General features: G+C 41.6%; 1 long non-coding RNA gene across 2 annotated transcripts; it reads right to left on the reverse strand.

The window, feature by feature from the left end:
• Positions 1-4,585: 4,585 nt before the first annotated feature.
• LOC111941613 (uncharacterized) lies at positions 4,586-16,621 on the reverse strand. Of its 2 annotated transcripts, none has more exons than XR_002870138.2 (4): positions 16,388-16,621; positions 7,097-7,255; positions 6,034-6,091; positions 4,586-5,517 (listed from the first exon to the last, which is right to left on the reverse strand). It is a non-coding gene; the product is annotated as an uncharacterized LOC111941613 (long non-coding RNA). The 2 variants fall into 2 exon arrangements; XR_002870139.2 differs by lacking the exon at positions 16,388-16,621 and adding an exon at positions 15,833-15,945.
• Between the last annotated feature and the right edge of the window lie 8,072 nt (positions 16,622-24,693).

A 24,693-nucleotide genomic window follows, 5' to 3' on the forward strand; every position in this document is an offset into this window, starting at 1 on the left:
TATACAAATAACAAGTAAATCTTGATGAAAGAGAACATCTGACAGGAACACAGAAATCAAAATCAATATTTTGCTATCTAAATAAAAACTAAGCTTTCAAAAATAAACTCTACACTAAAAGCTGTCTTTCCCTAGAAACAGAAACAATACCTGCGGTTTCTGAACAGTGTATCAAAAATGCAAATAGAAGGAGAAATGTAACTTGAAGATCAAAGTCTCACCTTGTTTAAGCCCAAACTGCTCAACTGTTGCTCCACGGAAGAAATAAAGTTACCTACATTTGGCAATTTAATAACAAACAACAAAACTTGGCACAAAAAATGAAATCAACCTGACCAGCAATGAAGTGGGATCAGTGATGTTGGTTCCAAAGGGACAACCATCTAAACTCACATGACTAAGAGCTACCTCAGATTTATCTTAAAAGGATGAATCAACCTTGTTTTTCTTATGACTTTCTACAGGGAACAAAAAACCAACAACAAAAAAAACAACAAAAAAACTCCAACCCCCCCAAAACAAAAGCCCACAAACTATAAAAACACAAACAACCCCCCAAAAACACACAAAAAACCACAAAAAACACAAAACCAAACAAAAAACAACAAACCTCCAACATAAAAAACAAAACAAAACAAAACAAAAAACCCACAAAAAACCCCAAAAAACCCCACAACAAAGCAAAAACCCACTACAGCCCACTTCTGACATAAACTAGTGAAACTAGTGAAGCATAAACCATGTGGGCTGCAATGATTCATCAGAATTTACATAGTAGCTCTATGCAAGGGTTTCATCTCCTTTCAACAGGCAACCAAGCTTAATAGCCTTGATCTGCTCTGTGAAAGCTATTATTAAGAAAATCAAGGCAAAACATAGCTCCAGCTGCCAGTAAAAGAGTTGCAGTAATCAGGGCTGAAAGAAGAGGAGTGATAATTATCTTCTACTCCAGGCATAGCAGCAAACTGCAGGCATAAACTTCTATTACTGCCATTATTGATGGCCACATTTCTAAATTTAACATCAGACTCCTAGAACCTACTTGTGCCCACAAATTATTTTAATTCATAGCAAATGACTAGCCAGGGCTGTAATCAATGAAAAAGGTAAGGGTAGAAATCTCTTTTGCTTCTCCTTTAAGTCAGCATTTTCGAGCAACTTCCTGAGCATAATCTTGGAAATAAAAGAAATAGAGCATTCACCTGTTGACACACATACACAGATGGTACACTGAGCCAAACAGCAATTCATGAGGCCAATGTGGATGTTCAGGGTGAGCTCTGCTAGCCAGCTGCCACCTTTCCTCCTGGCAAAATTAGTTGACATGGGAGATGAGGGAGAAGAGAGTGACTGATTAGGCAGGATTTAGCAACTGTAGCAAGGCACTGTACAACATACCCCAGCCGTCCACCTCCCTGCAAGAAAAAATAAGGTCATCCCTTATGTAATGGGAGCAGTGCATAGAACAAATTGACTTTAAGGTGCTACAGGGACCAGAAGATTTGGCCACAGTCCCCTGGCATTGTTGGCCTCCTGAGTATGCAGAGACCCAAGCACGCTTCTCTCCTTGTTACAATAACCTGGGAGACCTCATTCCCATTTTCTGCTCCATCTGCACATTCCCCTGCACGGCTGCCAGCGCGGTGGCCTGCTGCAGGACTCAGTGTTCAGACCATGGCACCTAATTCCATCAGCAGGGTCACCAATGAGTGGAGCAGAGCGCTGCATGCACGTGGTTCACTCTTCAGCAGAGTCTCATTGCCCACCCCTGTGCTGCCTTCCCCTGAGCCTCACTCCAGGCAGGGCTCCGAGGTGCCACGTCCCTGTTTGATTAGCCCCAGTGCTCCATGGTGGTAATGCTAGGCTCCCAAAAGGCCAGAGTTTTCACTTGCTGAGTGCTCTGCCTCACCCCTGAGGAGCCTGCACTGCCTTGCATTCATAGCATGTGCAACTAAGCCAGCTGAGGGGCTTCAACAGGTGAGGCTCTGGGGAGTTCATGGGTTGTTTGCTGTAAGTTGCACAGTCACCACTGTCCTAAGTGAGGGCATAAGATAAATCACCGATCCCTTTCAGTGGGGAAGTGTCTCCACGGGAGAAAGAGCAGCTGCCATACCAAAGGCACAGAGGTAGAAATAGACAGCTGTAGCAGAAGTGGTGAGCACTAGTTAAGGAGGGTTCTTTAATGAGCTTGTAGCTCATAGGTGCAGACTGAGGTTAAATTGTGATTAGAGCCTCATTGCTTCAGTTGCCAGTCTTTGAGTCACAAGCAACCTTTACAGATAATTTCTTACTAAGTGGTTCCCCAGGGTGCATTCATTTGCTCCACCATTGCTACCACAAACCACCACGTGCGGCCCACCACAAGGCCTCGGTAAGTAGATTGTTGATAACCTTTCTTGGCCTAGGTCTGCTCACATTTTGATGCACAGGAGCATTTTGTTCAGGGTTTTATAGTTAACATTAACAATGTTATAATAGTTGTCACCTGCACTGGTATCTGGTGTGGGTGTCGTCACATGTGTTTCTTGAGTTTTGTATCTGCTTCTGTAGAGATGGTGGATTATGAACACCCACTGAAAGGGTCATACCACTATCAGATTTTCCCATTTGCATGTTAGAAAAGCATTCTCCAGAGAACTCAACTCAGACTTCTCCCCTTCCTCTAAAACCACAGACATGCTTATGCATTTCTGTAGGCTTCTTACCCACATTCGTTCAACATGCACCTGCCACCAAAAAAAAAAAAAAAAAAAAAAAAAGCTTTATAGCTATAGCTTTAATAGCAAGATAAAATTATGAAATTTATTCTTCAGCTTGAAAATATTCAATTTAATTTTGTAAAAAAGCAGTGGAAAATATACAGATAACTAAAAGCCAGAAAGAGAAATGTCCTACAAGTAAATAGGACTTTTAGGGTAAGATCTGAATTGTTACAATTTTTAAGGTAATGTTTTGGCCAATTTTTTTATCAATACAGTAGTTTATTTTTGTTAAGTTCACTTCCCTCAGCATAAAGTACATGGACTTTTTGGGCAGACATTGGTCTTTTGAGGATCCTTCTCTTCTTGAATGATCTGTCAGGTATCTGCAAAATGCTTTCTTAGCTTTTGAGTAGTTGCAAGCAGCTCATTCTCTCTGACGAGATGATAAAAGAACAGGACATTTTAACTACTTTGACAAATTGGAGTTTATCCAAATCCTTCTCTGGGAAATTAATTTTGTACATATGAATCTGAGGTGTGTTTTTTAAAAGATTATGCAACTAGCAATTGAAACTTCTACTTCAGTTAAGACTTCAAGGCAAATACATGCCTTACAAAATGCCCAAGTTATTCAGTGACAGGATGAAGCAAGTCTTCACCCCAGTCAGGTTGAGGAAATCAGAAGTTAGTATTTCTATTATAATGTAATTAAATTATGAGTCTGGATCAGATATTTGAAAGTGTTTAGTACCTACCTCTTCCTGGGTAGTTTAAAATGCAAATATCCAAGAAGCTGGGTTTTTTCTCCATCAGCCAAATAGCCTTTTTGCAATTGAGTTACTGAGGTTATTCAGAAGGGTCATAGACTCAGCCACAATAGGTTATTTAGACTATAAGAGATAGATATGTTTTAATACTAGCAGTTTAGTTGTCCTACAAGCTTGCAGGTCCTTCAAAACTGTAAACACTAAAATAAATACTAGAATGTCTTTTATTGTATTAGGGGAGCTCTAGTTACCAACTATCATTTTTCTGTGTCCCACATTAAAAAGCAATATTAAAGTTGCAAAGCCCTGAAAAGGTCCTCCATGCATTCCCTTTCTGCACAATAGACTTGTTCAGATACTTTTCCCTCTTTTGCCCCAATCCACCCATAGCACTGGTTTAAAGTATGAGTAGCTATGCTGTTTTCTCATCAATACCTGTACAGCTTTCTCAGTCTGCTCACAAAGTTCAACTTGTCATTATGATTTTTTCTATGATAGTAATTTTAAATTATCAACTTTATGAATTAATCTATTTCCACAACAACTTTGACACAAATAAATATTGATAATCTCAGTTTACCAAAGGGCTTGTAATAGTGAAAACCCAATCTGAAAATCTTGTCATCCAGACTTCTAAATCTCTAGTGTTCCATACTGAATTTAGGTATTCGTGGTGGTGTTTTCTACATCTGTAAATATATGTTGCCTTTAAAAATGGTCTCAATTAAGCTGTCTGGAAAACGGGAGAGATTTGGTGACAGTGAAAACTTAATATACAACAACTTTACCAAAACCATCACAGCTTTGTGGCAGAAACATGGACGGACTTCAGTCTTCTCCATCAGATTTCCTTTTTTTTCCCCTGAAATCTCCTGTGTCAGTCAAGAAAATGTCCTTTTAAGAAAATTAAATACTATTTGATGCTGCGGTGACTTGGCCACACTGGAGCTCTGGGCTAGCTCTACGGTGCCACTCCGGCACGGGCAGTCACCAGGAGTGGGGAACTGCAGGGGGAAGGCAATCCCACTGCAGAACCTTCAGAGCACCGAATCCTGCTGGGCTCTGCCAAACCAGGCATCGTGGGTGGTGGAAAAAGGAAGGAGGAGACTCTCTTCGTAGAAGTTCCCAGGAACAAGTTTATTCAGGAGAGGTGAAGAACATGAGGCTCGGGGCTGCAAAATCTCAGGACCAAAGAGAACCCTGAGCACTTTTGTGCACTGGGTTTTATCCAAGGGGAGGGTACAGTCCAGAGTCCAATGGGAGCTCATGGTGGGAGGGGTGAGGGGAGGAGGTTACAATCCCAGGGACCAATGGGGATACAAAGAAGGCGGGAATGTAACATATCAACCAATAAAGTGTTGAGGAATGGAGGACATACATGGAAGGATCTGGAAGGAGAGGTGGGGTTTACAATGATGAATGGGGAGTTGGGGCAGGGTTAAGGTGATTGATGAGGAACATTCAAGAAAACTAGGAGGGGTTTACATGACAGACAACTGGAACCTACCAAAGTAATCAATGGGGGAAAACCAGGAACATACCAACAGACAAAATACTAAAAATTTCAACAGAATTAAATAAACATATTACAACAACTATTTAGGATGCAGACAAGCTGCAGAAGCTTAAACAGTCCTTCTTCAATAGCTCACCCAAAATCAGACCATTTTCTTCCCTGTTTGTGCATGCTGACATCTGCCTCCCCTCTAGCCTTCTCCACCGCCGTAAGAGCCAGGCAGGGAAAGGGGGGCTTGACCTAATGGCACAGGACTGAAAGGGTCTCGTCATAATCAGTTTATAGATCAGCCATCAAGGAAGTAAAAAAATCCCCATAATTCTAATACCCATTCAAGAAGAAAATTTTTAAAAGCCACATCAAAACCCAAATGTATTTTTCCCCGTGTGAAGTGTTGTTAGATAGCAATCAGCTTTATTCAGACTCCAGAAAGAAATGAAATCTGAAACCTGCAGACAAATGGCTCCTTTGCTACACACCTCTTATTCATCCCCAGAGCAATTCCATCTCATGCACAGTCAGAGGCAAAATCCTGTGGACAAAATGGTATATAATCATATAATTAAATCTGCTGAAGAGACAAACCTCAGGGATGTAACTGAGGCTATATGGGCACCTCAAAGTGTAGCCCATTCATATGTAGGATATAGAATTACAGCATAGATGGAGCTTGCAGTATTGGAGCGTTATGCTTGAGCTAATGGAGTGACTGCTAGAAGCTGACGTCACCTTCAGGGTCAGCAGTCAGGAAAGGGTGCCAGGCCTTCTCCTTTCACAATTAACACTCGCAGCATAACAGCTCCCCACCACCAGTTCCCCCATGGCTGCCCCTGCCCCATCTGTCTCCTCCTCTGCTCATCCTCGTCCCTAATTTTTGCTTCTTAGACATCAAAGAGGGCTGAGAAGATGAAAAATGGTTCTATGAGCAGTAGTTCTGTTTCTGAGTCTCAAGCAGATTACTTCAATTGCAAGAAATTGCTAGAAAGTGAAGGCTTTCTGTGTTGCCAGAATTCTGAGAAGGAATATGCCTGAAATGATTCTTCCTTACCTTTAAGTTCACATCAATTATATTTTGTTCCTCTTCAGCACTGCTAATCCTGGCTTACCTTCAGATAAAAAAGAGAAAAAAATTAGGTCAGTGTTTGAATATGTGTGATACACAGACTCTAAAAGGAGATAGACAACTCCAAATTTACTTTTTAAACAACTGAAATTAGTTTTAAAGACTTTCACAAGATTCTGAGTGTCCTTAACTCCTGCACTGTTGTGAAAAACCTATATAAAAGCCAACACAATATCCTGAGGAAAAAATAAAAGGTAAATTAATCTAGAAGTTACACCTAACACAGAAATGTTAATTAAACAGTACAGCTGGCACTGCAACTGAAATAATCTTGTCTTTCTTTTATCAGCAGCAATATGGAAAATTATGTCAGAAAGAAAATAGGATTTTCAAGTTGATTGTGACCTCTTTAATTTATGACCTGGTTTTAATGGTACAGCCCATACTGCAAGCATCTGATCTTGTCTATTAGCAGAACTGGGGGCTGTCTTCTCATCTGTTCACTGCTGTATGAAATTATAAACTACAGCAGAAACCCTAGAGTGGCTAGGGAGAGAGTTTTACCCCAAACTTGTTAAAGAAGCCATAAATTCTAAAATCCAAACTGCTGCAGTAGACAAATTACCTGCTCGTCTGAGGCACATTTGCCTCACAGTCATCACAGACTTTTAGTAGTGACCAACAATTAGAAGAGAGGAACATATGTTGTGGATATGGCTGCACAAACACGACTGCCATTCTCACCTCTAGATCTTGTATTTGTTTCCAGTTTCATGCCCCTGCTTGTTCTTTATTTCTCCAGTCAGTCATGATGCCAGCCTCCCTCATAGGCTGCTTTCCATGCCTGGGAAGGACTTCTGAAGCATCTCATTATCCTAACAGAAGTCCTTTCAGGTTATATGAAACCAATGCCTACAGGAAACTCATCTAGTTAGGCTGTTGGTGGAGCGGTATGGTGCTGTCAATTACTTGTTTATACCTGTCTACTTTTCTACACTCCCTTATCACATTGGCTTGTTACGTCCATGTCCGGTTTTTTAGCTGATACCTGCATAGGTGTTGCACAGAGAGGTCCTCCTCCCCACCCTGGGCTCCTCTTCTGTGAGAACACAAGCACAGAGCAAGAACAGCAGCTCTGCTTCACCCAGAGAGATGATAGTGAGCAGAAACAACCTGGGGTGCAGCTGTATCTCTCCCTGAGAGGACCCTGCAAGAAGAGCAAGCCCAAGCGAGTATGACCCATGGTAAATGACCTGGTATCTTGTTTTTTGTCTGCATGTAGTATATGAAATAGACAGGGAGTTCTGTTCTCCTGTTTGACACCCCTCAGGGGGGTTTAAGAATAACGTGTTCTGTTCAAGTGGTACTGGAGAAACCTGGAAGCCTAAAATAGCATCTTTGGCGGCAACACAAAGAAAGAATATCCAGATGTAACAAAGCTAGGCATAAATCCATTAAGCATCCTGTTCTCTTTCAAGCACATTTTGTGAGTACACCTGCTCTATATACAGGCTGTATCTAGTCCATAAAAGAGCTTTGTCTATTGTGGAGCACAACACTTACAGAGGTCCTAATGACTCCTTTTTGTTGTTGAAAATAAAGATGCATAATTAGTTTAATTTTCAGGAAAAATCAGTCTTTTATCTGAAGCTGCAAATTATTTACAAGTTATTGGACTGTACTACATAGCAGGAGAAAGAAGGCAAATGGCCAGAGTTACTTTTCTGCTTTTTATCCATAACTTCCATGTGGCTGCCATAAAAATGTTCTCAAAAAATGTCCTTTACAATGACTCTAAGTGGAAAACACCTTCCACCTATTGTCACTGTAAAGGTGTGATACAAATCTCATAGCTAGACTTGTAAACTATTACTACTTTAATTCCTGCTTGGCCAAATTAATTTAAAAAAAAACAAAAATTAAAACTTCTGTGTTATCTTAGCTGCAAGACTATTTATTGGGCGGAGGGGGGTGGGGAAGGAAAGTAGTTCCAGGTAATTGGAACATGATTCTTTTACATATATGGTTTTGATAAACAAGTCAAAGATTATAATCACCGTAGTCAAATATCTTTAGTTCAAAGTTCACATCATGATACAAATATAGAGCACTGCTTGTAAAAATTCCTAAGCTGACTTTATCATGGCCAACGATTTCAAATCTAGGCATCTATATTCACATGCAGGCATTTGAGTAAATTCCCTGGTTTTCAACACTTGCTGCACCACTATGAGCAATTCCTACTGGTCCTTTAGCAGCTTCTTCTCAGAATGAAGAACCTTTCACAAGAAAATTCTGCCTTGCCAGGCCTGGTAAGTCTGGTTTCACGTAGATTCCACAGAATATACATTATGTATTCAAATAACCTAGCAGAGATTAATAGCATCCCTATAGCCATATTCAGGAGTTTAAAAAGACAAAAAAAGGTGACATGCTTTAACACTACTCAGCCTTCTAATGCAAGTTTGCATGTGTTTCCAATGACTGATCACCGAAGAAGTTTATCTGTCTTCTGGAAGAAGAAAAAGAGGTCAGCCATACCTATATGCTATCATTAAGGCTAAAGATCTCATGCTAAACCTCAGGCCTAGAGATGACTGTAGGAAATGGATGCAAGAACTCAAACAATTCTGAATAAGCAATAGAAATGAGGATTAGTGAGCCATTCTGATGAGCTAATTGTATCAAAAACTTTCATAAAGTTATCAACTATTGTCTGTCAAAAAGCACGTAGAGAGAAAGATAAAGCTCTACTATAGCTATATATGAAATACGTATGTACACATATTTGTATGTGCACATACACATTTAACATTCATATTCATATATGTTTAACATCTACATTTTTGGTGTTCCAATACATACAATCCCTATTACAGAAATGAAATAGAAATTAAATATTTTACTGTCAGGTCTTAGGAAAATTGTTCATTTGGTTCCCTCGAACAAAACACAAGGTGGAGGGAAAAGAGCAGTACCTCACTTGCCCCTACAGCAGACAAGGATTCAACAGCTGAAAAAGACAGAGAAAAGGGTGGAGAACCCCCTTTGTTGATGGAAGCACTGGACCCTTAACAGAAGGGAGCCAGATGACAAAACAAAGCTGTTTTGGGCGGAGAAGGACACAGTACTCACATCTTCAAGTGGTAACAAAAGAGATTGCATTCTGTAGTACCCCAGGATTCTGTCCATCTGAGTTTATCCTGACCACAATGCTGCATGCTGATAGCATACAGTTGTTTCCTTTACAGACACAGATAATAGCCTCAGTTCTGAAAAATCAAAGAATTATGACCTTTACATTCATTTACATCTATGGACCTGCAGATAGAAACAAGGGGCAAGAGCAGGCAATGATCATCTATCCCTTTCTGCAATTCTCACTTATGTCTGTTTCCTCTTACTGATGCTGTAATAAGTAGAAGGCACTGTTGCCCTCTCTCTCTCTCATCAATGTGGAGAGCATCAGTTGTCATCACAACAGAGATTGCTAATTCCAGGGGGCTGTCTACCCTGCTAGCTCTCACTCCAACAAGGCAGAGAGCAATGCAGCACAGAGGAGGTAGTTGACCCACCCAGGTGGAGCCCTGACATTGGGAAAAATAACAGCTTGATGGGAGCAATCAACTGAGCTGATAACTCCCACTACCTTAAACAGTCTTACTCCGTCATAGACAGTAGGACCATTCTGGTTTTGTGCCAAATTAATAATGCAAAGACAACTGAAAGTGGAGAAAATATATTTGCCTGCAGCTTCCTGACTGGGAGGAAACTTTACAAGATTTTCAGAAATGGTTACAATCTCTCCCATTATTCCAAATAAAGTGAAACTGGAGAAAAATAATTAATAATGAGATCTTCCACAGTGCTGCATACAGTAAGCCCAGAGCTGTTGGAGACTTACAGTCTACTTCCATGGGTGCAAAATGTGTGACTTGTTGCCCTTTTGAAAGAATTCACTTGGAGAAGAAACATTTTCCTTATAAGATTCAGGTACCACAACACCCTAATGAATAAGACAAAGCCCTGTAAATTTAAAGAGCTATCAAGTGGAGTAATTAGGGATTAAATTAGTTTGTGTCATAGCCAGTATGGCTATTTGCTTGCAGGACTAAGCAAAATTGTTATGAAAAATAGTCTCATCCACCTGAATAATATAAGATCTTTGCAGGATTTGTGGAAATTGGGAATGTAAGGATGAGACATTATTAAGTGTTGGAAAACTGAGTCCAGGCAATAATATATGCAGAAAAGGACATGAAGGCAAAGCAGAGTTGCAATGAAACGTGCCAACCCCTACTGCAGATGTAAAAACAATCTATTTGATGAAAAAACAACCAACCATCAGAAAATGCCCTTGTTACAATTATCAGGAATACCACATAACAACAAAACATACCAAAACAACAGTTCTACGAGGGCATAACCCTGTTTTTACAAAGTGTCAAGAACAAAAAAAATATATAAATTCATAAACACATAAAAAACAAACACAGAGAGTTATATATATATATCACATACTAGAAAGACAGCTGTGCCTTAAACCCTGACTTATCATCAAGAGCTTAAGTTCAACATTGCCTGGCACTAGAAACCTAAATCCATGTCCTAAAGACTAGTGTCCCTAATCAGATGCACTTATCCAGCCCACCAATTAATTCCAGACCTCTGTTCACCTAATATCATGTACCTCTCTACCCCACACCCTGTGGTCTCTGACCTCAGTCACATCACTGCCCCATCCAGTAGAACAATGGTCCAGAAAACACCATTTTTCTAGGAAGATCAGCTCCCTCAGCCAGATCAGCTGCACAGAAGCTTGATCAGAACTAGTTGCAGGTTCAGAGGATGGAGAACACAGCTCTTGTTTTCTCAGAATGTCCAGGATGCTGGCCAGGCTCAAGGGCTAACAAGCACAAAAGCCCAAGTAACACCCTGGAGTAAAGTGCTGCTGAATAATAGAATCATGCACTCATTTTGTTTGGAAAGAACCACAATGAGCATCGAGTCCAACCATGAACCTCGCTGTGCCAAGTGCCCCAGTAAACCATGTCCCTAAATGGCCCCCCCAAACAGCTTTCATGTGCTGTACCTCCAGGCATGGTGATTGCAGTGTTTCCATGCACAGCCTGTCCCAAAGCTTGGCAAAACATTCAGTGAAAAGTTTTTCTTCCCAGCCAAGATGAACGTCCCCCAGCACAACCTGAGGCCCTTTGCTCTTGTGCTGTCACCTCTTCCCTGGAGGAAGAGAGCAGCCCCCACCTCACTACAAGCTCCCCCAAGGCAGCTCCAGAGAGTGGAGAGGCCCCTCTGAGCCTCCTTTGCTCCAGGCTGAACACCCACAGCTCCCTCAGCCATTCCTCATAAGCCTTGTGCTCCAGACCCTTCCCCAGCTTTGTGCCTCTCTCTGCACTTGCTCCAGCCCCTCAATCTCTTGTGCTGAGGGCCCCAAAACTGAAGGCTGGATTCCCGGCGCTGCCTCACCAGTGCTGGTCCAGGGGGACAAATCTCTGCCCTGGTCCTGCTGGCCACACCTCTGCTGATCCAAGGCAGGATGCCAGTGGCCTTTTTGCCCACCTGGGCACACGCTGGCTCATGTCCACGCACTTGTGGGCCGACACCCCCAGGCCCTTTTCTGCTGGGCAACTCTCCAGCCACTCTGCCCGGCCCAAGAAATGCTGCAGGGTTCAGCTTGGCCTTGTTGCACCTCATACCATCAACCTCTTCCATCAATCCAGCTTGTCCAGGGCCCTCTGGAGATCCTTCCTGCCATCCAGCACCGACTTGGTGTCACTGCAAAGTCTCTGAGGGGGCCATCCCCTCCTGCAGACCATTGACACAGGGGTTGGCCAGGACCGGCCCCAGGACTGAGCCCTGGGGACACCACTGGAGACTGGCTGCCAGCGGGATGCAAGTCCTGACCAAGCAGCCAGGTTTTACCTCAGTGAACAGTGCACTGCTCCAAGGCACACCAAGCACTTTCTCCCAGAGAATTCTGTAGGAAACAGTGTCAAAGATTTTACTAAAATCCAGGTAGTCAACACCCACAGTCTGTTCCTCAAGCACAACCTGCCTTTCAGGAAGCCATGTGGACTGGCCCTGGCCCCCTGCTTGTTCTGTACGTTCTGTGTGATGGCTCTGCAAAGGATCTGCTCTCTGACCTCCCCAGTGCTCAAGTCAGACTTATGGATGGGCATCACATTTGCCAGCTTCCACTCACCTGGGCCCTCTGCAGTTTAGCATGGCTTCTGGTAAATGATGTTAAGTGGTTTGGTGAACACTTCTGCCATTTCCTGCCGTACCTTTGTGTTAATTTCCTCCGGCCCCACAGACCTGTCTGTATGTGTCTAAGTGGTGTTGCTCTTAACATTTTCCCTTGGAGTTTGAGAGCTTTGTTCTGCTCCTTTTCCCTGACTTCTAGTTCTGGGTCCTGGGTACCCAGAGAACAACCTGGTTGTGTTTCAAGACTGAGGCAAAGGAATTAAGTACCTCAGACTTTTTCGCATCCTTTGTGCTCATTTTTCCCCCCACCTTCAGTTCTGGTTGGGATTTGTCTCTTCTAATGTTCTACTTGCATAAATTCATGACATCTTTGTAGTCCTGCTGGGTGGCTCAGAAGGCAGCTCACACTGACTTCCAGACATGCTGAGTGCTCAGCCTTACTCCAGAAATTCAGAAGATGAGAAGGATGCAGTTATTGTATCTCCTCATCCTTTGAGGATGTTGTCTTCTGAATAACAGCCCCCAAGGACAGCTGACAGTTCCTCAGCTCTCCCCAGCACAAGACAGATGCCAGGTGCTCAGCACATGGTCAGTACAGCCTTTTCTGTGGCTCCCTGTCTTCACAGATGTCTGGAAGTCCCTTGAGGTGAAAAATATTTTCATACAGACAAGCATCCACTATTCAGCTTTTCTGCGCCCTGGCTCACTTTAAAGCCAGGACAGGCCTTAGCTGGGGAAGGTGCTGTGGCTTGAGTAGTGTAGGATTGTCTGAAATTTTTACACTTCACAGGCCAGAGCAACAAATCCAGGTTGCAGGACCTGCTTGAACCCAGTGCTTGCAAACTTCGAGTGATCTGCAGCATTCAAGCAGGGAGAATGACCAGCAAAGTGGAAACATGAGTATCAGCCACACGGATTTCCGCGTGAAAGGACTGGAGGGAGAAATGTTGTGCTCCTACCTTGCATGGCCAGTGCCAAAATGATCTACCATCTCCCAGTGCTGCATATATAAACAAATCTTCCTCACTTCTCTAAGTGTACTAAGTGTACAAAGTTCACAGACCTGAAACTGATTCGGCCAAGGTTCCCCATGGTTCAGCCAGCAATCTCAGCCTTGCAGTGTCACCTCTGCTATAGCAGGTGCCCTGTTTGTTCCCCAGTGCTCCTGGACCACCTGCTCTTCTAGGACAGAATGCCACAAACAGCTGACCTGGGGTGCTCCAGTAAGCTCTATCTTTCTGGTTGAATTTATTTAGTTTGCTTCTTCAGTTTTGTCCTTAAGGACGTCAGTTCCTCTATTTCAAGGTAGAGAAAAATGTCCATGTGTCTGTCTCTCAGAGATTGAACAGTGACATCCAGCGGCCACTCACTTTGCTAAAAATGGCAAAATTGTGTCAGCAGAGCACTGTGAGGATGTGCAAGGGAGAGCCGGCACCCTGGAGTGTGCTGAGCAGCACAGGAGCAGCTTGGGCTGCGGCAGAGTGCTGAGCAAGGAGTGCAGACCCACCACGTCTCCTTCCCTCTCTGTTTCCTCTGAAGGGTTTTTCACTAGTCACTGCAACACTCCAGTTGTCTTGGGCCCATTTGTCTCCCCACCCTTGGTAATGGTCATTTCTTGTCACAAGTTCTGGGCCACAGCCCATGAAATATGGCTGCTCCATAGAAAAGAAGCAGCCTTTTAGTACTTTTGGCCTAGTCATGGCACAGCAGCTTTGAGAACATGAGGAAAGGTCTAAAGTAACTTTCAAGGGCTGTGGATAATATAAAATCACAAGACTGATGAAATAGACACTAGTATTGATAAGAAGTGGCTGCCAGTATAGTGCTAGGCACTAACATCTGAGAAAACCAAAAGGCACTGCAGCTGGAAGATAAAGGATGAAAAACAGAGGGAGAAGAATAACTGTGGGACAAGGACAAGGGCAAGGGGTTCCTGTGTAAGAAAGAAAATGAGGAAGACATTTCCAACAAGAGACCCGAGTGGGAGTCTCCTTCTCTGGCAGGCAAGGAATGCATCAGGCAGGGCCAGCATGCAGGCCTCACCCATGCATGGCCTCACAGCCTCTAATAAGGCAGAGCTGATTGCTCCAGCTCCAGTGCACTGTTGGGGATCACCTGTCAAAAACTGCAAATCAGGCCCAAAAGGAGCTGCTGTGTGTCCACCCTCTACTGGACCAATGCTTGGAGTGAGTACTACCTGAGATGTTGCCTTTGCTCTTGCTGAAGGCATCTGCCAGGATGCAACCTGCACAGACTTTAAAGGGGACATGGCATAACCTGCCTCATGGTACACAGGGAAGAACCTCCAAAGTGAGAGGAAAGATTCCAAAGAATTCCCAAGTGGGGTTTTTTTGCATGTTTTCACATTTGACGGGCAAGAGGCTTATCTTATATTCAGTGCAGTACAGCAGTAAAACAAGAGAAAAACAGTTCTTGCTCCACCAGGTTGAACTGCAGACTGCAAGAGGCTGCATCATTTAGCTATTGGACAGGCTAAAACCAATATTTGTCAAGGATTTTATGAGGTGGTTAATGGACTGGAACACACTAAGGATATAACATATTAGTAATATGAATACAAATTTACTACAAAAAAAAAAAACTAAAATGACAAACCCGAAATATGCAGATGGTGTCCAGACAGCTCTGAGTAATAAACTGAAAGTTAATTAAACTGGACTAGGTGGTGACTTTAGCTACTGTGGAGAATACCACACAACAATTGTAACAAGTGGGTTACTTCTATGTTCTCCATAATCAAACCAAATCAGAGAAAGGCAAAAAGTCTTCCAAATGCTGTGGTGCTTGCATGAAATATAGGCACTAATACAAAATAGCTACCAGAATCTCCCAGGGTTTATTATTCATTTTGATCCAAGATTGGCACAGACCCAATTTCACTAAACAAGGAAAACACCCAAGTGTGCTGCTAATCCTTTATAACAAAGCTTTCACAGAGACAGCCCTGGTAATGCAGTCCCAAGTAACACGTCCAGGCTTCTGAGCCTGCTGACACATTGACCTCCTGCAGGCTGAAACTTCTTGATTTGTTTCTCTGCACCTCTCACGGGCACACAGCCTTGCCTGAGACCTGCACCACAATGGCACAAAACCTCTGAGAGATGCCTCCTTTAAAAGCACCCTTACACCAATAAAGCAACTTGTAGGGATGAGGTCTTTATCAAACCTTCAGCCTTTTCTTTCTTACGTGGGGTCACAGCACTTTCAGTTTCCTCCGGGAAGGAAACATAATTATAATGTTCAGGGCAGGGAGAAGAGTAAAGGAAAAGTACTTGTTTAACAATGGCAGGAAGGCAAAAAAACAAAAGTGCCATAAATCTATTTCTGTAAAAGCAATGTCTTTTTTTCTTTTTCTACATCTTTTCTGTAAGTATGTTTGTTTAGGGATGCTGATTGCCTTGAATTTTCTTGTTTGTTTGTTTGTTTTAACTTACAAAACACACGCAGAGAAAAAAAAACCAACAAAACCCCACACCAAAACAAACAAAAACAACAACAACAAAAAAGAAAGCCCGAACAACACCCCGCCTTAAGAACTCACGATGAAATAAACCCTTTAGGAACTTCCTTCCCTCCACCCCTCTTGCTTTCCTTCTTGCTGCCTGTCTCTCCGCCCCCGGAGGACATCGGCGCGGTCCCCGCTGCACACACAGCGGGCTGGGGAAGTTCAATCCCAGTTCAGGGGCGGGCAGGGAACACTGTGTACTCGGCACGGCACTCGGGCGGCTGATGCGACACTCCCCCGCCCGCCCGCATCCAGCCCAGCTCCGCCGCCTCCGCCGCCCTTCTCCCGCATGTGCGGGGCGAGCGCTGACAGGCTTCTCCCTCCCTTCCAGAGGGGCGCAGGAGGTCCTTGCCTTCCCAACTCATCCTCCACCGATTTTAGTTAGAGTGAAAGTACGTCCACGGAAAGGTTTGTGACCCTGGGATGGATGGTGGGAACGCCTCTCCCTTTCTGCGAACACCGCTTGTACAAGGACTAGATAAGGTGTTCTTGCTTGTCGCCAGCACCTGAACTCCAGGTCCGAGCCCGGGGTCCACCGCTGACTGACTTCTGACTGGCCTCCAAGAGAACTGACAATAAACAGGGGAATACCTCTTTCCTCCTTAGGGCTGCATCCAGCCAAGCCCCGGTACATCACCCGAGCGGAAAGGGTCTCTGCGTGGATCAGGTTTCCTCCCAGCAATGCAAAGTGTGGCCTCCTCATCACACCGCCTGTGTGCTGGTTAGGGGAGCTCTAGCAGGAGTGTGTATTGCGCTGGATTTGCCAAGAGGCGGCTGCAATGGGAGCAGCATAAGTGTTGACTGCAGAGATGCTCTCAGCTGTGAGAGAATGTTCCCTGCTGACCTGTATATGTAAATCGTGGTGATTCATTGCTTCAGCAGTCACTGGGTCTTGTTACATTTTAAGTGTAGGAAAGTGAGACTTGTACTGCACTCTCATCACGTAATCTGGCTGTTTTTTCCTGTATCAGAAGAAATGCAGAGAACTGAAAAAGCCACAAGCATTCCATATACATAAGAGCACTGAGGCTTTTTGTTACGTGATAACCTCTAATTGAAACCTGGCTATGAAAAAAGTATGAATTCTTACAATCACTAAAAAACAAACTGACTGTAAAACTGATCTATACTTTTCTGACAGATTGGTCCTAGTGTAAGATTATGCCAAAAAAATGAAACCAGAGGTCGCCACAGTGAAGGTTGAGAGGGAGAAAAAGCCATGAAGAAGGAATGCTACTTGTCCTTTACAATGTAGTTAATAATTGCAGGCTGATAGGTGCCTGATAGGGAAGACAGGCAGGAATTATGAGGCTGTAGAGAGATACAATTCGGGCCAATGTTCTTTGTGGATTACTATAAGGCACAGTCTTAGGCTCATCTGGGCTGCAGGATGACAGCTCTATATACAGGGCTACTTTTCAAAGTGTGTGTTGAAGAGTTTGTGGTATTTGTCTTTTCAATCTTACAATGCCTGCATGTAAGCAGTTTCCTTGTTGGCTAGTAAATGGAGCATGCTGGAAACAAAGGTATCTCCAGCTTTGCCTTAAACTTACCAGATCCATCAGCATGTTAAAAAAACAACAAACATTACTCATTCCCATTATTGCCTTCTCTAAAAAAAAAACGTATCTCTGGCCTAAACACATGGTTTGTTCATTCTTCTCTGTCTAGGACTGAACTTCTCATTCATTGAGAATGAGTTTCAAAAAGATGGAAACTCTGACATTGATAATGGAATCTACAACCAAAAGAAAATATACAAATTCCAGCTGCATAACATTGGCTGTCACAATGAGCAAGCAACCCTTGGCCATTGTTACATTTTTTTTTGTACATGCATTATTTTTACATTGTGATATTTTTATATCTGCAGAGATGAAAACTGAAAACAACTGGCTTCCTACAGAGTTAGCTGGATCTTTATGGGGAAACTGAGAGTTTAGTATTTTCTACAAAACCATGCAGGAGTTTGCATAACTTCCAGTACAAGTTCCTTCCGTTTCTTTCCCTATTTGTTCCATGTTCCATCTGATGCCATTATTTATTCTGAAGTGGTACCCTCAGACATTTCTGACTGTCATGTCTCCATCAATTTCTGCAAATATATAAAAATACTTTGATCATTTTAAGATGGGAAAATATTCCTCCTCAAATCATCTATGCTTCCCCCCTTAACTGGACAGATTAAATTCAGAATCCGATTATTCATAATTAATCCCTGGGCATAACAATGCTTTTATTTCAGCTTCAAAGGAATGATTTCACAAGATTTTTTTCTGTGTCTTTTATTTTTCGTAACTAATATGCTGCCCCAATTCTACAGACAGTGGTGAAATGCAAGGGTTTTCTAAATTTTTCTATATTGGCAAAAAATTGCAGTGAACACAAAAGACAACTGTTGCTTTCACATAATATAAATTCAAAGATCAATATTGTAGCATACTGTAGCAAACCTACATCATCTTGTATGTGTGCACACACAACCCACACACTTTCCATGAACCTGCACAGTGGCTGCAATAGCTTCTGCAGTGCCACTAACAGGAAAGACTCTTATGGCCTAAGGAAGATAAACAAGGTATCATCATCTGCATCCATTTTTCAGCCAAACATGACTATCTAGAGCTCAAGTGGAAGCAGTTTTTACCTCTCAGCAAGGATTTGGTGAATCTTTGGAATCTTCGCGTTTCATCACTTCAATTTTCTAATTCTTGCTTTAACTTTCAGTGGCTACCAAAATATTTGACATGCTATATACCCTGCTGTTGTTTCCTTAAACCCTACTGCTGAACTTTGAAGGCAAAACAAAGCTGTAGTATATTTGGCTCTCACTCTGAAATGCAGCTGAAAGACTTCACAAGCGCAGAAACCACAAGGTGGTAACATATGTGTGTTGCTAAACAATTCCAATACAATGCACGATTACCCTGTACTGGGCACTGGTGAGGCCACACCTCGAGTCCTGTCTTCGGTGCTGGGCCTTTCATGACAAGAAAGATACTGAGGAGCTGGAGCAAGTCCAGAGCATGGCAACAGAGCTCGTGAAGGCTCTGGAGTGCAAATCCTGTGAGGAGTAATTGAGGGATTGAGGGTGCTGGAGGTGTTCAGCCTGCAGAAAGGGAAGTTCAGATTTCTACAACTGCCTGAGAATAGGCTGTAGCAGGGGAGAGGCAGGGGGGGGTGGGTCATTCTTCCAGTCAAAAAGTGACAGAACAGAAGGAAATGGCCTCAAGTTGTGCCAGGTGAGGTTTAGACTGGATATTAGGAAATATTTTTTCACTGAGGGTAGTCAGGCATTTTAACAGGCTTTCCAGGGAAGTGGTTGAGTGACTGTTTTCAGAGGTACTTAGAAGATGTGTGGATGCAGCATTTCGGAATAGGATTTAGTGGTGAACATGGTGATGCTGGATTAAGCTGGATTTGATGATCTGTGAGGAAGTGATGATAGCACCACATAATAAATGGAAATGGATGTAAGAGGCTGGATCACAGAGAATGCTGAAAGTAAAGCAAGGGTGCTTGGACTTGTGTGGCTTCAACCAGAAAACTGGTCGAGAAATCTGAGGAATTAATTCAATTCTCCAGAAGTATGATTGCACTATCATGCATTGAGTAGATTGGGGATGGAGATGAAGGGTGAAGAAAAGGAAAAACATATGGTTTTTCCATAGCAACATGGTTTTCCAAAACAACACTACAAGTTGTGGTAAAGCATTAACAATGAAAGCAAGTGTTGAGACTGGAATGCCCATCCCTGAGCTCCCAGACTTCTTTTGGCAGTCTGTTTCTATAGAGACAAAGTAAGAAATATGTACATCTATCATGCTAGAGAACACCTGGTGGCAACAGCAGAACAAAGGAAGGAACTGTTGGTATTCCCTGAAGGAATATGCATGGTTATAGCAGGTACTCCAAAACAAGAACATCTTTTATCAATCTGCATTTTCCAATGGGACTAGATGCAGCCACAGTGGTGAAGTAGGAGGCTGTGCAATGGTACAGCCTTTTATGGTGGATGTCAGTCGATCAAAATGGTGGGAAGGACTGTAGAGATGCGCAAGTACTGCCTGGTAGCACAAGAACATGCACTATACTACTCAGTGCTAATAAGGGGGATAGAGTTAGGTTTACAGTCCACTTAAAACCATAGCTTGGCTGATTATTTATCTCATGACATCTGTGCTGAGCTATAAGGTTTTAACAAGCAGTTGGCTGTGATCCTGTAGCCCTATCAGTAAATCTGCCCTCTCATCCACTATTCCGTTTTTTTCCTGTTATTAACTAATGGTCTGTCAGAACAACTGCTTCTCTGCCTCTGGTTTTCACACTCTGAGAACACTCTCCTTCCTCTTGGTATACAAATGCTGAGGAAGTTTATGTAAGTTATTAGGATTGTAATTTTTATTTTTTTTTTCCTTTAATGTTCATGCTGCAGACAGGAAACAAATATCTTACAAGCCTCCCACACTAGTGTCTGTAAGCATATCCAAATACTAATCCATTCTGACACTGTCAAGGGCAGCAACCTATTGTAAGGGTGAGACTACCACATCCCAGCAAAGCTGTAGCTCTTGATGGTACTGAGTTGCAAAGGAAAGTTTGTCTAGATTTTTCTGTGAATGGTTGAACAGTCTCAACTGATCCATATTTTTGTTCTAAATCAGAATGGGGTTAGCAGGTTTTATTCTCCCAGAACCATGAATTAAAACACCTAATAGGAAAGCATAGGGAAATAAATGGCTCATCTTAGTGTAAACTCATATTTAGACCATAGTTTAGCCACCCACATAAAATTATATTCACTGCAACTTGTACTTCTTATAACTCAGTAAGAAATTACAAACAGACCAATTACCCCAAAGGAACATGACATAAATTATAATGCATGCTCAGAGACACATTTCAGTTTCCTTTCTCCTCTACGTTTATTTATTTTTGTGCACAGTGAGGTACCCTGGCCTAGTAAATACTCTTGCTCAGCAATTGCCTTGATTATTAAAAGCTCTAGGAGTTTGTTCAGCCAAATACTAAAAGCTTCCATTTCTTTTCTTCTGTTTTAGGGAGATTCATTCTTAGCATGTATATTAATTCTTAGATGCAGGAATAAAAATGAGCATATTAACAACAGCTACAATCTACTTTTGCTATGCAGTATTTTGCAATTAAGTTTTGGGGCAGGTTTTTTTGTTGTTGGTTGGTTGGTTTGGTTTGGGGCTTTTCTGTTTGTTTTTTATTTCTCTCTTACATTTCCACAGCATGCATGTCAGACAGAGCACTAAACACAGCACTCCCTGCATAGCTGTAAGCAAAACAGGTTAAGAGTATGTGAGATTTTTAAGGACTCTGTTACATATTTATAGCAAACTATACAAACATACAATTATGTGAGAAGTTTTTGTATTTTACAGACACAGTATTCATATAGAACAGCCCAAACATTTAGTGGGTTAGGTCTCAGGTCACAACTGTTTTATCTCACTTATTTATATTATAATCAAGCTTATCTGTTCATCAGCCAGCATCCACACATAAGTGTGGGTGAAACAAAGTGCTTCCTAGGTTTTCCTTTCTTTTTGAAATATAAATTCTTTGCTGTAGAGGAGTAGCACATTTAAACACTTGCAATGCTCATTTGTTCCACAGTAACTAATGGCAGGTTATAGCTGTAGGTGCCTGCATAAAGCTTCATGATTACCAAACACCCCAGTCTTCTCCAGCAGGAAGGAGGGTGCATTGTTAATACTGGTTTCAGTGTCTCATCAAGAGATTTATTAGTAGCTTTCTGTATTGGAATGGACAGGATGGTGGAATGAAGAGGCACGGACATATACACAATGAGAACAGAAAAGGTGGGAAGCATAATAAATTTTGAAGTTAAAACTACCCAAGGCAGCCCTGCAGTTCTGCAGAACCATCTCTATGCACAAATCAGGAAAGAGAAGTTCTCTAACTACTTGAGTATCAAAAGCACAGAGGCATTTTTAATAAAGAGTATTGTCTAGCAACGCTTGTTTGACAAGATCTCATCAGCTGAGTAATGATGGCTCTGGCCAATGGCTGGACCAAGAAGAGATATATTCTCCTTAGAGAATAAGGAGATAGTCAAAAAATTAATTTCAGTAATTCAAAAGGTAAAATTGTTCCACATTGATCAGAATGAAATTAGAATTAGAAATTACAGGGAATTAGAAATCACAGAGTTAGGAAATGCTCTTCAGTGCAGAGAAACCCATGTCCATATGAGGTGTCTAGGAAACCACCATTGTACCTCTCACCATAAAAGATTGGAAACCTCCTGATCAAATTCCAACATAAATACTTACACTTTGGATATATTTCTGCAGCTGGAGTTAAAGTATTCCTCATTTCTTCCTCTACACTTCTATGCTGTTTGAGAATTTACTTCATTTCTGCCAGCAAGTAGTTCCTTTCAGCACAGAAAGAAATGACAGTTCCCATGCCTTCTCTTCAAGCCTTTGGAGATTCCTCAGGAAGGTACAATACAGAAAGAATATCATGATCTCTGCTCTCAATTTACCTGGGCTGCCTCTCACAGACCCAAGGGGTGCTGGTCTGTAAGAATCTCTATTTTCGAAATGCCAATTGCAAATATATTTGGGTCAGGGATATAACACAAATTTGCAGGATTTTTTTATACTACCTGTAAAATATAAATTGGCAGTGCGTGCTCAAGCCCTACTCCTCATGGTTTCTCATAGTTCTTTCCTTTATTGCGTTTTGTTTAAAAATTAAAAAAAAAAAAAAAAGACTGCATGAAACAGCATGCAGGAGACAGCTCTGATAATAATTCCATAAAAAATCCACTTACCAGAAACAATATTGTGGAGGTAACAGAGTCCATCTAGAGTTTTACTTCACTTTCAAAGAGCAAATTTACTTCTAGAGCAAGTAGTGCTTTACAAACTGAAGAACTTCACTGACTGCTGGCATTCTGAGATACTGCATCTTTTCAAAAAGAAAAAAAAGAAAAAAAAAATAATAGCTCAAAATAAATCATCATATTAATTTTTAAGCCTCCGTTAATTGCTTATTTTGATAGGTCAGTTAGCAGTATTCACCAAAACAAAATGTTGTTTAAAAATACATTGATTTATGGTCATTATGTACCTATCCAACCTCTTTCAAAAAGCTTAATTTCATCTCTCTTATTGATAGCAATCATTATGCCCTAGTGAGTAACTGAACACCTCAAGGGATTAATTTAGAGAATCAGAACTTGTTTTATATTTTTTCCTGGAAGAATTTTTCACTATAGGCTGTTTGTGAAAAACACTGAACTCAAGAGAAATGTTTATTGCTTATATCACCTAAAAATAAATTGTATTCCGTACTTGTTGTGCAACACTGAAAAAAAAATTTAAATGCTGTTTATTCTAAGTATAGTGCTGTGTTTGTGCAAAAGTACAAATAATTCTGAACATCAGTGACAATATCAGCAACACACAGTACGTAACAGAAATAACAACTAAAATTCATGGAAGGATATCAAGTAATCAACAGACATTGTGACTATAGAAAAGCTGCTCAGGGATGTGCTATGCCAGCTCTTAAGAGAATTCTTGAGTGAGCTGCTCCCAAAGGGGGGACATTAACCACTGTTAAGGCTGTGCATTCTCACATGCTGGGAGAAGCAGAAGAGCACTGTATGTGTAATTTAGAGCTCCACCACCATAATCAATATAAGGCAGGTAGTGTTTGTGAATGTTCCAGTATATTCATTTAATTTGAAGAGAAGAATTATCTTGAACTGGTATGATGCTTTATCAGAGTGCTTCCACATCTTTTACATTCTTTGAGATAGACCACTCCACAGAGTAGCTGAAATAAAGTTACCTAAGAAAGGGGGCAATCACTTTGAAACTGTTTTACAGAGACCAAAGGTTACAATGACAACTAGAAGTTGGGATTTTAGTACAATGACAACTAGAAGTTGGGATTTTAGGCCAACTTTATGAGAACAGTGGACTGCAATCCCCAAAAGCCCAAGGTTTCTATCTCAACAGAGTAAGAAGGTGAAGATACTACATGATCTTCTGTACACAAACTTCACAATGGCACCTGCGACCATTAGCAAAGTCTGTAACAACTGATTAAAATAAAATTAAATTTGCATCTGTTGCAAAGAAGAAACTCTTTCCGTATTATATCCGTGAATATCAATATTTATTCCATAAAGCACATTTATTTTATAAGAGGGGAAGAAGATAATTAAGGAAATTCCTACTCGTACCTTTAGCAACCAGAGAAGCAGATAAAATCAGCTTACAGACTGTGTCCTTATTGGCACTGGCTGAATAGTATTGTTCTCTGTGTACCTCCCCTGGTACACCAGACTGAAAGTCAGCAAATGCTCATATGTAAAATAGGAAGAATAGTATTTGTGTTGATGTTGAAATAGGCTTTTCAATGACATATGTACATCTAAACATACCTAAGTGCACATTTAAACATTTTTCCTGCCTTTCATAGTCAGGGAGCCCTCCTGGGAGGGAATATGTATTAATTTCTGCAGAAAGACTAAAACTTCTTTTGCTATCATTCAATACCAGCCAATGCTGCTTTAGGAAAAAGAGAATAACAAATATTTACTTACTTGATTAAATGAATGTTGAAATCCTCAACACATTTTCTGGTGTAAACATCAACAGGTAAATTGAATTTCCATTCACAATATCACACAAAATACAGCATTATGGATATTAAGGGGGACAGCACAGTCATTTAATGTTTTCTCTGTGGGCAGATGCTTGCTGAAATGGACCTTTATTATTTGATCTTATATTGAATTCTAAGCAGGACAAATTATGTATCTGAACAGCTCTTGGCAGATTCAGAATCATGGGCAATAAGCCCCTTGCAGGCGTAAATACTAGGTG

This window comes from Cyanistes caeruleus, chromosome Z (assembly GCF_971803275.1).
Source record: "Cyanistes caeruleus chromosome Z, bCyaCae1.hap1.1, whole genome shotgun sequence".
Lineage (NCBI taxonomy): Eukaryota > Metazoa > Chordata > Aves > Passeriformes > Paridae > Cyanistes > Cyanistes caeruleus.